The 12,389-nt window shown below is 40.7% G+C and overlaps 1 protein-coding gene across 1 annotated transcript in view; it reads right to left on the reverse strand.

Annotated features, from left to right (window-relative positions):
* LOC111872725 (calcitonin gene-related peptide type 1 receptor) overlaps positions 1–9,118 on the reverse strand; it is a 149,933-nt gene extending 140,815 nt beyond the window's left edge. Inside the window, exon 1 of the mRNA XM_033754813.1 lies at positions 9,043–9,118. The gene's annotated coding sequence lies outside the window, so the exon portion shown is untranslated. The remainder of the gene's footprint in view (positions 1–9,042) is intronic.
* Positions 9,119–12,389: the final 3,271 nt, after the last annotated feature.

Consider the following 12,389-nt stretch of genomic DNA (forward strand, 5'->3'; position numbering starts at 1 on the left):
ATCCTGAACAATTTTAATATTTTTAACGTTGGACAATGTATATGATAGATACATATTTTAGTTATTTTAATGTGTGAACATGGCATGCAATGAACTGGTTTGACGTGGATAAGTAAGCACCTGAAGATGGCATTATTATGCCGAAACATGTAGTGCGAGGGAGAGAAGGAGAAAAATGAGTGTATGCACTGCAAGACGGATTAAATAAATCATGGACTTAAATCAGTGCAACAGGACGCTAAAATATAACAAAAGTAAACGCTTATTAGTGAAAGGAGAAGTTCATGGAGGTAAGCCGAGGCCCACTGGGGTTGTAGTGCCAAGGGGGGAAAAAAAACAAAGAAAATCGCTTATTAAGGTCAGAGAGTGTAATTTTTCTTGCCGATAGCCTGTACACCGAAACTATAGCGTCAGTAAAGTCGCGGGCCGCTTTATTTGGATACTATGTGAAATTAATTCAGAGGAAAAACTTTGAAACCCCTCCCAATCTGTGAATTCGTCAACCGGGTTCGAAATTTTCCTACTACTAATACTATGATCCAGGAAGTGGAAGACGATTTGTAGGTGGTCTGAGTCCAGAATGTCAGAGACAATGGCTACTGACAGCCGGACATTCTTCTGCACAACAATATCGCGCACGTCACCATTTCCCGTAGAAGAGTAATGAGTGGGACATTGTGGTTCTGATATTTCAGTTATATGCAGTAAATTCAGCAGTTTCACGCCTGAAGATTTGGAAGCTACACTATTCCAAAATGGATGTTCGGCATTCCAGATCTCCTGCCAGTAGTGACTCATGTCTAAAGCTTCAGAGCTCAGTGATATCTGTTTCATTCCAGGCTTGGCCCGATGACTTACAGACAGCTGTGTTACGCACCCTATAGCTATCACAACACAACTTATAAATAAACAACTGAAGACACGAGTTACCGATGGAATCAGTATCTATCTACTAAGCTTATTCGCTACGTGTTTCAACCATAGTTATATGGTCATCATCAGATGTTTACAGTGGTAAAACAATTGTCAGCATACAAGATTGGAATGCTAAACAATGGATCCATTGTTACTAGTCTCGTCTTATGCAAACCATTCCTCAAAATATGATATAATAAATTACAATCAACTTGAAAGTAATGCATATAAGTCTGTTTTACTATTATTATAGTATGAATTAAATTAATGTTATATTTTAGCGTCCTGTTGCACTGATTTATGTCCATGATTTATTCTGACCGTGTTACAGTGCATACATTTCTTCACCTTACTCTTCTCTCTTGCACTACACACACGTACCCAGCAGGCCCAGCAGTGTAACACACGCAGTCACAGGAACAAGACACAACACAAAGCACAATACACACACGAAAGTAGGAAGAATACTCCGATAGAAGAAGATAGGTGTGACTCGCGTATTGAGATACGACATAAAGATGACAAATACTGAACAGTTTTAATGTTTAAAATTTATCATTATATATGACAAATGACAAATATATNGAATTAAATTGTCATTTTAAAACACATCTAGTCTACTTTGGTGGGACGGGGCGATGGTTTATGAAGGTTGATGTGTGTAGGGTACGTATTTTTGGGGGCATGGCTATCGTATATGTGCATATAGTGGGGCGTGGATACAGCAAGTTCCGATTATAGTCCGTAATAATGGCTTCGTGCTGGATTTATGTTAGGTGATTCGTGTGTATGTCATCCATTGCTTGTTTTATTGTCCAACATCGCAGTGCTGTTCTGTAGGTTTTATGCATTTAAGTTGCTTTTTACGGCTACTTGTTTAACCCTCATTCATTTTTATTTTTGTACTTCTGTGTGAAAGTGTTATACCGCGCGTTCTAATTTAACCTGATGTTGAGTTTCCACAAACTTATGCAACTACTCTGAAACTGAAGTCAGTCAGCTATACGGTCACAGGCCTGACCGTCTATGTCATGCCTGAGTAAGAGTCAGAGTCAGAGTGAGGGTCAGATTTACTTTACGACTGGCAGTTTACAGCCAATCAGTTCATCTTAGCGCCAAGCCGCTTGAGGTTCACGACCAAAGTATTTTTTTGTTGTTGCTGTTATTCTCCTTACGTAATATCCTCTCTGACGATGGGATGGGTTTGTCTCTAAATGAATTTACTTGGCCTTTCGTCATGTGTACATATCACACACATATATGTCTACACGGTTATGGCGAATGCATTTTCTTGTCGGGAAGCGCTCGGTCCGTTAAAAGTGATAATTTGGAACAAAGAACCTCTTACAGGGTTTGAGATGTGTCCCTGAGAGCAGAGCCATATCTGTATGTAGGTCTTGCAGCTGTTACTGAGCTCATAGCGCCCCCTCCAAAAGCGATTTGCATCAAATGTTACGACTTCGAGCGGCCTATGAACTGTACCAGCCATTTTGTTTCATCAAGTTAAGTACCATTTTTCTAATGACCATTTTTTATTTCGAAAATTAAATGTGTTGTAACGGATTTGATCAACGCATTGCCAGGCAACGGCTCCGCAGACACGGTGCATCATGCAACAATAGAAAAACGGGTTTATGCAACCCCTTTCTAGGCTAGAACTCAACAGACATGTACCCGCGAACACACAACAATGAGAACTGTGTTTTCTATGAGCTATGCAACAACTAGTTGCTAGGTTACACAATAATTCTGACAGCAGAGGAGGGTGTTTTGTCAGAGGTCTGTGCCTCGGCTTATTAGCGAGTTTCCCAGAGTAACTAGTGGCAGTGGAAGCTAGGAGTACTTGAGTACAGGTTAGGACAGAGGAGGACAGAGCAACTGAAGACGCAATGGCAAGAAGACTATTGCAAAGTTTCCTGTTATCTCCCTTCGCCTAAACCTGCTCTCAGCTGTTTTATAGTAACGTGGGTTGTCCAGTAGTTAAGCTTACATCTTTCTAAGGGACCCTACAGATCAGGTGTCTCCCGCTTTACCTGAGGATGGAAACAAATCCAGTTTCACAAAACGTTATGTTCTTTAGGTTTGTACACTACCGGACGATGAACAGGTCCAAAAACCCAGTAATTCCAAGTGTTATACGCATTTAGAATCTGTTTCCTCTCTTATTAGTCTCACTTCTCTCTCTGTATGTGCATCCCGTTATTGTTGCTAGGCAACGGCTCTGTAAGCACGTTCCTGCTGCAACGAGTAAAAGCAATATAAGTGTTGGACGCATGATTTTCTACGTGATTCATGTCTTATCAAAGAAAGTAGGTAATTAGTTTCTCCCAGAATTTTTTTAATATATCTCGCCCTCTACACCTAGGTCTATCAAATATTCTTCCCTTCAGAAGTTCCTACCTCACATCTCTTCCATCCCATCTGTGATACATGCTCGGTCTATCTCAACAGCTTACGAATACAAATTACGAAGCTTCTCACTATGAAAATTTCTCCAGCCTTCCATTATTTCATCATTCTTGGATACAAATATTCCCCTCAGCAGTCTCTTCTCACATACCCTTAGTCTATGTTCCTCTCTTAATGCCAGAAATCAAGTTTCACACCCACGCAGAACCACAGGACTTGTTACAACTTTGAATGTATTTTCATTTGTCAGACAGCAGATGAGAAGGAAAGTATTTTTAACTGTATGTTAACAAGCATTATCCGAATGTAATTTGCTCGCGATTTCCTCATAAATCATACGAGAATTTACATTTGTTAGTCGTGTTCTCAAATATCTGAGTTTAGCCACATTTTCAAATGCTCTGTTAGCTGCCTTTGGGTTGCGAGTCATCGACACGTAAGTAAGTGTCTCCGTCAGGCCGCGCCATAGCTCAAGCGGTTAGTCGCTGGCTTCCCACCGCGGCAGCCCGAGTTCGATCCCGTGTCTGTTCAAGTGGGATTTGTGGTGGACAAAGTGGCGCTGGGTTGTTTTCTCCGAGTACTTCGGTTTCCCCTGTCAATCTTCATTCCAGCAAATTCTCCATCATCATAATCACTCGGGGCAGGTACAATAGGCGAGTCAGTGGCCGCCGTGCCGAGTGGACCCAGTTGGACTCCACCTCCCATTAAGGGAATTAACTGTCTCTCTCTGCTTCTAGAGCAACGTCCTAGTGCCTATGGAGCATCTGTCTTTCCCTTTACGGTATTTATGTTATCGTCAAATAAATTAACGTCATCAACGTAGAACAGAGCTGAAGGGCCCCATTCAATCTTATTTAACGGTTTTCATGGACCTTTGTAATGGCATGTTCTGGGGCATAGTTGAAGAGTAATTGCAATGGACGTCATTGTTTTTATTTCAGACGTTTCAGAATACAGAACGTATCAGACAAAAGCTTCCCTTTACGGACTTCGCTTAGTGACCGCAACATTAATTTCTTACTGTAGGTCCCAAACATTTAAGCTTTGCCACATTTTCTCGCTTTCTGTTAGCTGCTTTAGAACACAGGAATCAACGATGAATGAAATATTTTCTGCCTAAGTAGATGACTAGGACGAAATGACGTAAATAATTTGTTGAAACGTCTAGAGTATCTGGAAGATACCAGTATCTAAATAGGCTTCGCATTGTGTTACCTGCGGGGAAACATTAGCTTAGGAAAACTAAATGGGAGATGACCGAATCAGATTCAGTGACAGTAGGACCCAAACCGTGTAGCTGATGATGGTAAGTTAGAATACAATTTCCCACAGGTGTATGAATAGAGGAAATGTATAAAAGGTAAAGGTAAATTTGTCCCTGTGCTTAACTAATTAAGCGTATGGGAGAGTGGATGTATAGATCCACATTTTCTTCACCTTGGCAATAGCTGGAGGTGAGTGGTCAGTCTCACTCCCCGGCCGTTTTACCCCCGGGGAAAGAACCCCCGGTATCCATTATATAGGAGGTTGGGTGGACCCCAGTGCCGGTCTGGACGCTGTGGAGATGAGAGAATTATTGCCCCTACCGGGACTGGAACTCCGACACCTCGGTCGTCCAGCCTGTAGCCAGTCACTATACAGACTGCTCTATCCCCGTTCCTACAGGAAATGTGTAAAAAAGTAAAGAAATATATCTCCTCTGGTTATCTGATTAAGCACTACGACTTAAAGACATATGGAGGAGTGTATTATTATTATTATTATTATTATTATTATTATACTATATGAAATAATGCTCCTAATTTGAGGTGCTCGAAATTCGCAATCATGTTAAATACCCAAAATTAGCAACCCACCACTAATCCAAACATGGCAGAATAACAGGAAATTGAAGTTTTTGAAGCGATGGAAAAACATGAGATACTTGTTATAGTGCACGTATATAATTAAGTTCATAAAAAACACGCGCAAATAAAACTCACGTATGGTTTCGAAACATTAGCTCTGTAACCGAAAATATTACATCAGAATTGACAGAAACACAAAATAAACTGACGGTAAGACAACACTGCTGAGAAATTGACTGGACATGAAGTGTTACTGTCCTGTGGCCACCACCGCAGTGCTGCCCTTCCTGAAAACCCACGCTATCCGAAATATGGTGACTTTACCCTATGCACTGTACATTTTAATAACATGATGATTGGTGATTAATTAAGTTGAAGGGAATTGGAAGGAAGCGGTCATAACTAATGGAGGTATTGTAAGGTATCAGAGTGACTTTGGAAGATCATGGGACCCTTATTACAGCTAGTGTCCCTGTCGAGTTTCGGAACAAGAACTTCTAGGAATGAACTATTAGAGTTTTACAGCTGCGCCTGCCTGTGACGTTTCGGAATTCGTTATGCAGTATGTACGAGTAACATTGCGTATTTACATTTCAGAATTCCCTCGCTGAAATCTGAACCAGAACGCTGGTGAACAAATGAGGGATTTTGTTGTTCCCCGCCTTCTGTCCGTGCACTGGGGCAGGACCTCCAGACAGATCGCGGCCACTCTCATGTCTTCGTCATTTTAACGATGTCCTGCGATTCTACGAAACCCATCCTAGTCGAGGTCCATAGGGTTGTGAAACATCGAGGCTCCCACATTATCTAGCACAATCGGCTCACAGATGGCGGTGAGGCTGTCAGCCTTACGAGCCGGCCGCCCTTAACCCCCACGAAGATTCCTGGTACTCATTCCTGTTAGAGGCTGAGTCGACCCCAGGGCCATAGTGAGGCTGGAAGGATTAGCTCAATTGAAAAATCCAGTGACCTGGTCGGAAATCTAACCCGCAGCCTTCCGGCTTGTGGCACAGTGCCTCAACCAACTACGCTACCGCGTGCCTTTGTAGTCATAAAGAGAGTTTAAATAAGCCAAGGTGCCAAGCATGTGAGGCACCGAAACTTCCGTGCCTCATATTCGAGCTTCATGTTTCGCGGATTCTTCCCTCTGACTTTCGATTTATTTTTTATTGCTAGTGGGGTGGGACTAAGTCCCTTGTACTGCGGCCACTTCTGGCCTATTGTACCAGCCCCAGATGATAGGTGAGGGTGATTGTGGAGCACCGAAAGCTCGGTAACCTACCAAATACACGGTTTCATATCCTAGTCACCTCTCACATTTAATTTTTTTCCTCGGGCGAGAAACTGGACATATTTATGTATTCTCTCTCCCTTTGGCTACGCTGTCAGTAACTCAGAGTGTGCAGTATGAATGATAGGATGATTAGTGAGTTAAGAATGGGATAGAATGTGTAAGGAATTGGTCGTGACCTGATCTGAAGTACTGTCCCCGCATTTATCTACAAGTACTGGGCGAAACCACGTAATAATATTAATTTTAAAATTTCAGCACTCAACGCAACAAATGTTTATTAATTTAAACCACACTACATGTTTCAACCCTTAAAGGGTCGTCTTTAGGTGTTCTTAGTTACAAGATTAATTATTGAATTGTAACGCATGATCTTGTCTGAATATTACTTATCATTGTACTAGTGTTAATCACTATGTATATTCCTAGTTTACATACATATATACATATGTCGCAAAGTGGCTAGCTTCTATGTATACTTCTTATTGTTCACTTGTATACTACTTATTGGATATTGACTTAAATTGGGGTTAGGTATGAATTTCTAAGTAAAATTAATATTTTCTTAATTGTTAATTTTAGATAGAAACTCTTGCCTAATCCGAATTTAATTCAGTATCCAATAAGTAATATATAAATAAACAATAATTAGACATAGAATATAGTCACTTTACGGCTAATGTATGTATGTAATTCTATGGTAACTATATAGAGTTTCTACATTACGACATGTTTCAACCATTATTCTTGGCCATCATCAGGTAGCACGTACTTATACAGTCACTCTCAATTGTTTACAGTGTAGTTTTTAGTCGAACAATTAAACAAATACCCTGAATTATATAAACCTTCGTCCTAGTGTTCCGAGGGGTATGCGTTATTCGCAATACAAACGTCTTTTTATTTTGCAAATTTTGCCTTAAAATCTCTCTTAAATTTTGTTTCTTATAATTAAGTTAAAGCAGATGGGATAATTTGTACAAGATAAAATTAGACAAACGTTGGCTAATTATTATTATTGCTATTACTACAGTTTTTTGGGGGCCCGCGGTAGCATAGTAGGTTCAGACACTATAATATAAGCCGGAAAGTTGCGGGTTCGATTCCCGATGTCATTGGATTTTTTTTTTTCTAATTTACCTAATCCTTCCAGCCCCACTATGGCCTTGGGGTCGACTCACCCTCTAACAGTATGAATACCAGGAATCTTCCTGGGGGTGAAGGGCGGCCGGCGCGTAAGGCTGATAAATTCACCGCTGTCTGAGATCCGTTTGTCTACAAAATGTGGAAGCCTCGACGCCTCAAAACCCTATGGGCCTTCAAGGGCTGTTACAAGGATAGCTTTACCTATTTTTTTTTACTATTTTATTGTTTTTATTATTTTATATTCATTTTATTTAAAAATGCATTCCTGAGCCCTGTGTAATGATCGTTTTTCTTGATGAGCACATCAGAACCAGGTTCTCACGGGGCACGTGTGTTTTCTCGTCGCATACCGGACTTGTACTATATTGCACGTGCGTAGTTTTTGTTCGCTTTTTTTGTGGTGGTCTTATTGTAACCTGATAGTGTGTTCAGGGGGCATGCTTATGTAGCCTAAGCAATAAAGTATTATAATATTACCAGGTTAATATATTTTATAGGCAGCTTAACCCATTGGCATCTTACTTGATTGAATCTCCTCATATTAGCGACTTAAATGTAAGTAAGAGTAAATGTCATTGTTTTCCGACACAGAGCTTATATCATGGTCCCACATTTTACAGACTGGGCAACGTGCTTCAGCACAAGTATCATCTTCACGTGCTCTTTTATCTAAACACACGTGTACATTTTATATGGGGACAATAGTATCACACCCGTGGGAGTTTTACGGGAAGTCTAATCGTTTGTTTTCTCCCGAATTTTTTACCAGTGCTACGCGTTTTGGAATTATACACCGAGAACTACGTTTAACTCTATTTCCCACTAATAATACGCATAAACAGTCAGTCGTAAGCCGTCTCCTTTGTAGAAGATAGTAAATTACACATATCCACATAAAAATATTATCAGTATTTACAGAATAGACACGATATTGTACATTGAAACAAAAAGGCTGCTCCCTTGTGCGTGCTACATAACTTCATCAGCATGTTAACTCTCAGCACTTAATTACTCTGGGAACATGAAATGATATAACTTCAGAGTTTTCATGTCGCCGCTACGTTTCAGTTACGTAGAAAGAAATGCACTGGAGAAGCCAATAGATAAATTCAGCTGAAATATATATGCAAGATTTGTTAATGTGAATTATACGCGCGTTTGGGGTAATTCCGGGCTCGAAGATGACAAATATTTGCCAAGCCCATATCGCCCATTTTGTAGGAAGTGGAAAGGAAATATACGTTCTGTGACGGAAGATCTATATGCCTATGTTTCTAAACACTTGTGTGTCGCTGTACTGCATCTGTTGTCCGATAAATTTAACTAATTGCATCCGGTTACATTTCACAGTTATGAAAGCTAACGTTGGTATTTCTGACGGGCGGTCAGCCCCAAGCCGTCAATGGGTTAAGCGCTGGCGAGACTTTGGCCTACCGTGTGTAGTACAGAAGCAGACACGTCAGCAGCTTGTGGACACAGCTCGGTGGTACGGCCTGTGGAGACTGACGCAGGCTAGTTGCGGCGTCAGGCGTCGCGTCTCAGGGCGTCCTCCGCGCACTCTCTGTCGACAGTTGCAAGGCTCTGCTAGACTACTAACCCCCCACTACGCTGGCCCGGAAGAGACCTGGAGGAGCTGTTTGCTTGTAGTCTCTCATGTGACGAAAGCAATCGCATGTTTGTGTGTTCAAACTTGTCGGTTCCAGCACAGTCTGCTTGTGGCACAAACCAGGTGCAGTTTCTTAGTCATGCTTTATGAATCTCCACTTCCCTTTGCAGCAATTTCGCGTATAAAACAAAAAAAAAGGACCTACAAAACGATCGAGTAATAGCCGAAGTGTGAAACCAGTACGGAAGTTACGAATGCATGGAGCTTTACCCATACCCTCCCATACGTATTTGACATTTTTCTTAATTAAACTGAAACATAACTTTGGCCAGAGTCTGACGTTAAACCCCCGAGTTTCACCTGGTGTCTAAAGGTTACCAATCTATGTATTTGTACCTCCGGTTCCCCATAAGACTTCTTGGCGCAGCGCATTGTTGAGGACAGGGAGCAATTTAACTGATACTAAGTGAAAAGTGTAACAGAATGCTATACTCGTAATATGAAGTCATGAGAAGCAGTCAGACTGAAAGCATGTACAATTTCTCAAATTTTTAGAGGAAATTTCTGCACTGCAACGCAAATATAAACTTTAACATGATATGCTGAAAACTGAATACTGTTCGAGAAACGCGCTCATCAGAACACGAACACACATCATAGCAGCTAAGAGAGAAAAAAAAAAAAAAGCATTGCAAATAAAGAATGAAATGAAATTTTTATACAAAAAGAAACAACAGCTTAATAAAGAACTTTATTACATGTATATACAAAACGCAAACACATGAAAATGTACAAGTGATAAAATTGATCAATCAATAAATCAAAAACTGCAAGATGAAAATAATACACGAAGAACAATTACAGAAAATACATTTTTTTTTCAAAATTATGAACAAGAACTGAAAACACCAGTAGAAAACAGGAACTACTCTAGGGCAATAAACACAACTAACATACGTTTCACACAAGAAGAAATGCAACTGCTGAGGAAAGAACTGAGGCGCAGTTTACACTATGAACAGAAGAAATTGGCTAGAAACACTAACATTAGAAGCGGAAACCGCAATAAGTAAAATGCAATGTTACAGATATATGGTCTCAAAACAATAAAAAATTTAACAAAAGGATAAAATGAACAACATAAGAAGTAAAGCCGAATGGAAACTAATAAGAAATATAAGAAATAAATTGGTAGAAAATGAATCGAACTCGCGACCCTCATAAAAATATAAAATAAAAATAATGGAAAGCAGTGACAAATTAGGTTCAATATTAAAAAATGTAAAAAGAAAAATTATTTTCCAAACTAGGCAGTCACTTCCACCATGATCCATCTCCATTTAATATGTTTCAGATAAAATGGCTTGGGTTTATTTTAGATTCAAGGCTTACTTACAGCTCAGGTTTCAGTAGTTCGTTGTGCAAATATAAACACAGACTAAGGTAACTCTATCCCATCAGGAAGGGATCCCTCCTATTAACATTAATCTGGTCCTGACAAGGCCAATCATGAAGATTGGAGTCCCTGCCTGGGGTAACGCTGCTATAACACGTCAACAGACTCCAAGTTTTCCGAAACAAGGCGTTAAGAATTATTCCTTAAACTATTAAGGGTGAGGCCAATTGAAACGCTACATGAACCAATTGGTATGGAGACCATACACAGCCATGTTCATAGGCTATGTCGGAAATTATATTCTCACGTGTAAGGGTGACTATCGGCAGGGTTTCAGGTTGGATATTGGATCTATTGAGCACTTACACACACGACTCGGAAGTACAAGTAACTACAGCGCCACAGTTTATTCCAAAATTCACAAATCGCCACAACATCTGCTAAGAATTATCCAGCCTGCTGTATCTTCACCAGCCATTCCCTGGCAATGACCTCTAACAGTGGAGATCCTTCAGCCCGACGCGCTCAAATCCTTTCTTCATAGGCTCCCATACAGTACTCACTCGGTCCCCCCCAACTCTCTTCCTTAAAAATTTTCTTTGAAATGGACCACCTAGAAATTCCCCGTTTCCAACAGTTCCTCTATTTTTGCGCGTCGATTCGTTGATACGGGAACGTGTTTACCGAGCCGCTGCCCAGAAACGACCCTGATATACCCACCCATTTCGAGGTTGTTGCATAACAGCGGATCTACAAGCTACAGTATCTTAAAGCAGCTCAGTAACAACCCCCCAGATAAGGGAATTAGGCCAGCATAATCCTATCCATTACGAACATAAATGACCGCAAGTCTTATTAGCGGACTGATCTACATGTAGTATCAAACATTCTAACCAAGTAGGTAACATATTGTTGCGTATTTAAGAGTGACTATGAATGGGGTTTGGACTGGTTAATAGATTTACTGACCACTTACATATCGTAACTACAAACAACTATAACACTAAAGCTGATTTCCACACTTCACAAATCACTACACACTAATTCTTCTCAGTTTGCTTTTACTACTCGCTTTCCTCGTAACGGATCTTAACAATGAAGATTCTCCAGTTTCGGTGTCCACGTCGTTACTGTCCGGCGAATATCCCGCAACTGAACTCACTCCGTCTGGTGTCCTCGCTATATAGCCTCGGGGCGGACTCGACATAAAACACCGCATGCAGCAGATTTTCTATTGTTATGTTCGATTGCCTAGCATAGTCCGGACATCGTTTCCACGCGGACATGTTTACCGAGCCTTTGCTCAGAAACGGCCGTTTGTTTATCCGCCTTTTGCATATCAACGGTTGTACTCGTTCATTTCGAGATCTCTGCTAGCAACGGGTCTATGCTCCACAATATAACGACCTCCTTTACACGACACTCAAAATAATCTGGTCCAGTCATTTAAGTGTTCTGTGGTTTGAGAAATCCTTATCACAGGAGGCTAATCACCAGACTAAATTCCGGAGGATTGGGTTGTAGGTTGTGTCAAGAGGTGACCCCTACTCTTGACTAAATCTATGCAAAGGCAGATTGGTAGGAAAGGCTGGTTTGTTGCCTGAGAAGGAATCCAGGCTTAACTCTGAGGAAAGCAGAACATCTCGGATAAGGCTAACTGATGGTGTTTGGCAGAGAAACTCTACATCATATCTTCAAACTTTTAAGGAAAAGAAAAGGAGTTATGAAATTGCACTAACGGCCTTGTTTAATACATAATGTGGACGAGACATGACTTAA

The sequence above is a fragment of the Cryptotermes secundus genome, unplaced genomic scaffold (genome assembly GCF_002891405.2).
Source record: "Cryptotermes secundus unplaced genomic scaffold, Csec_1.0 scaffold900, whole genome shotgun sequence".
Lineage (NCBI taxonomy): Eukaryota > Metazoa > Arthropoda > Insecta > Blattodea > Kalotermitidae > Cryptotermes > Cryptotermes secundus.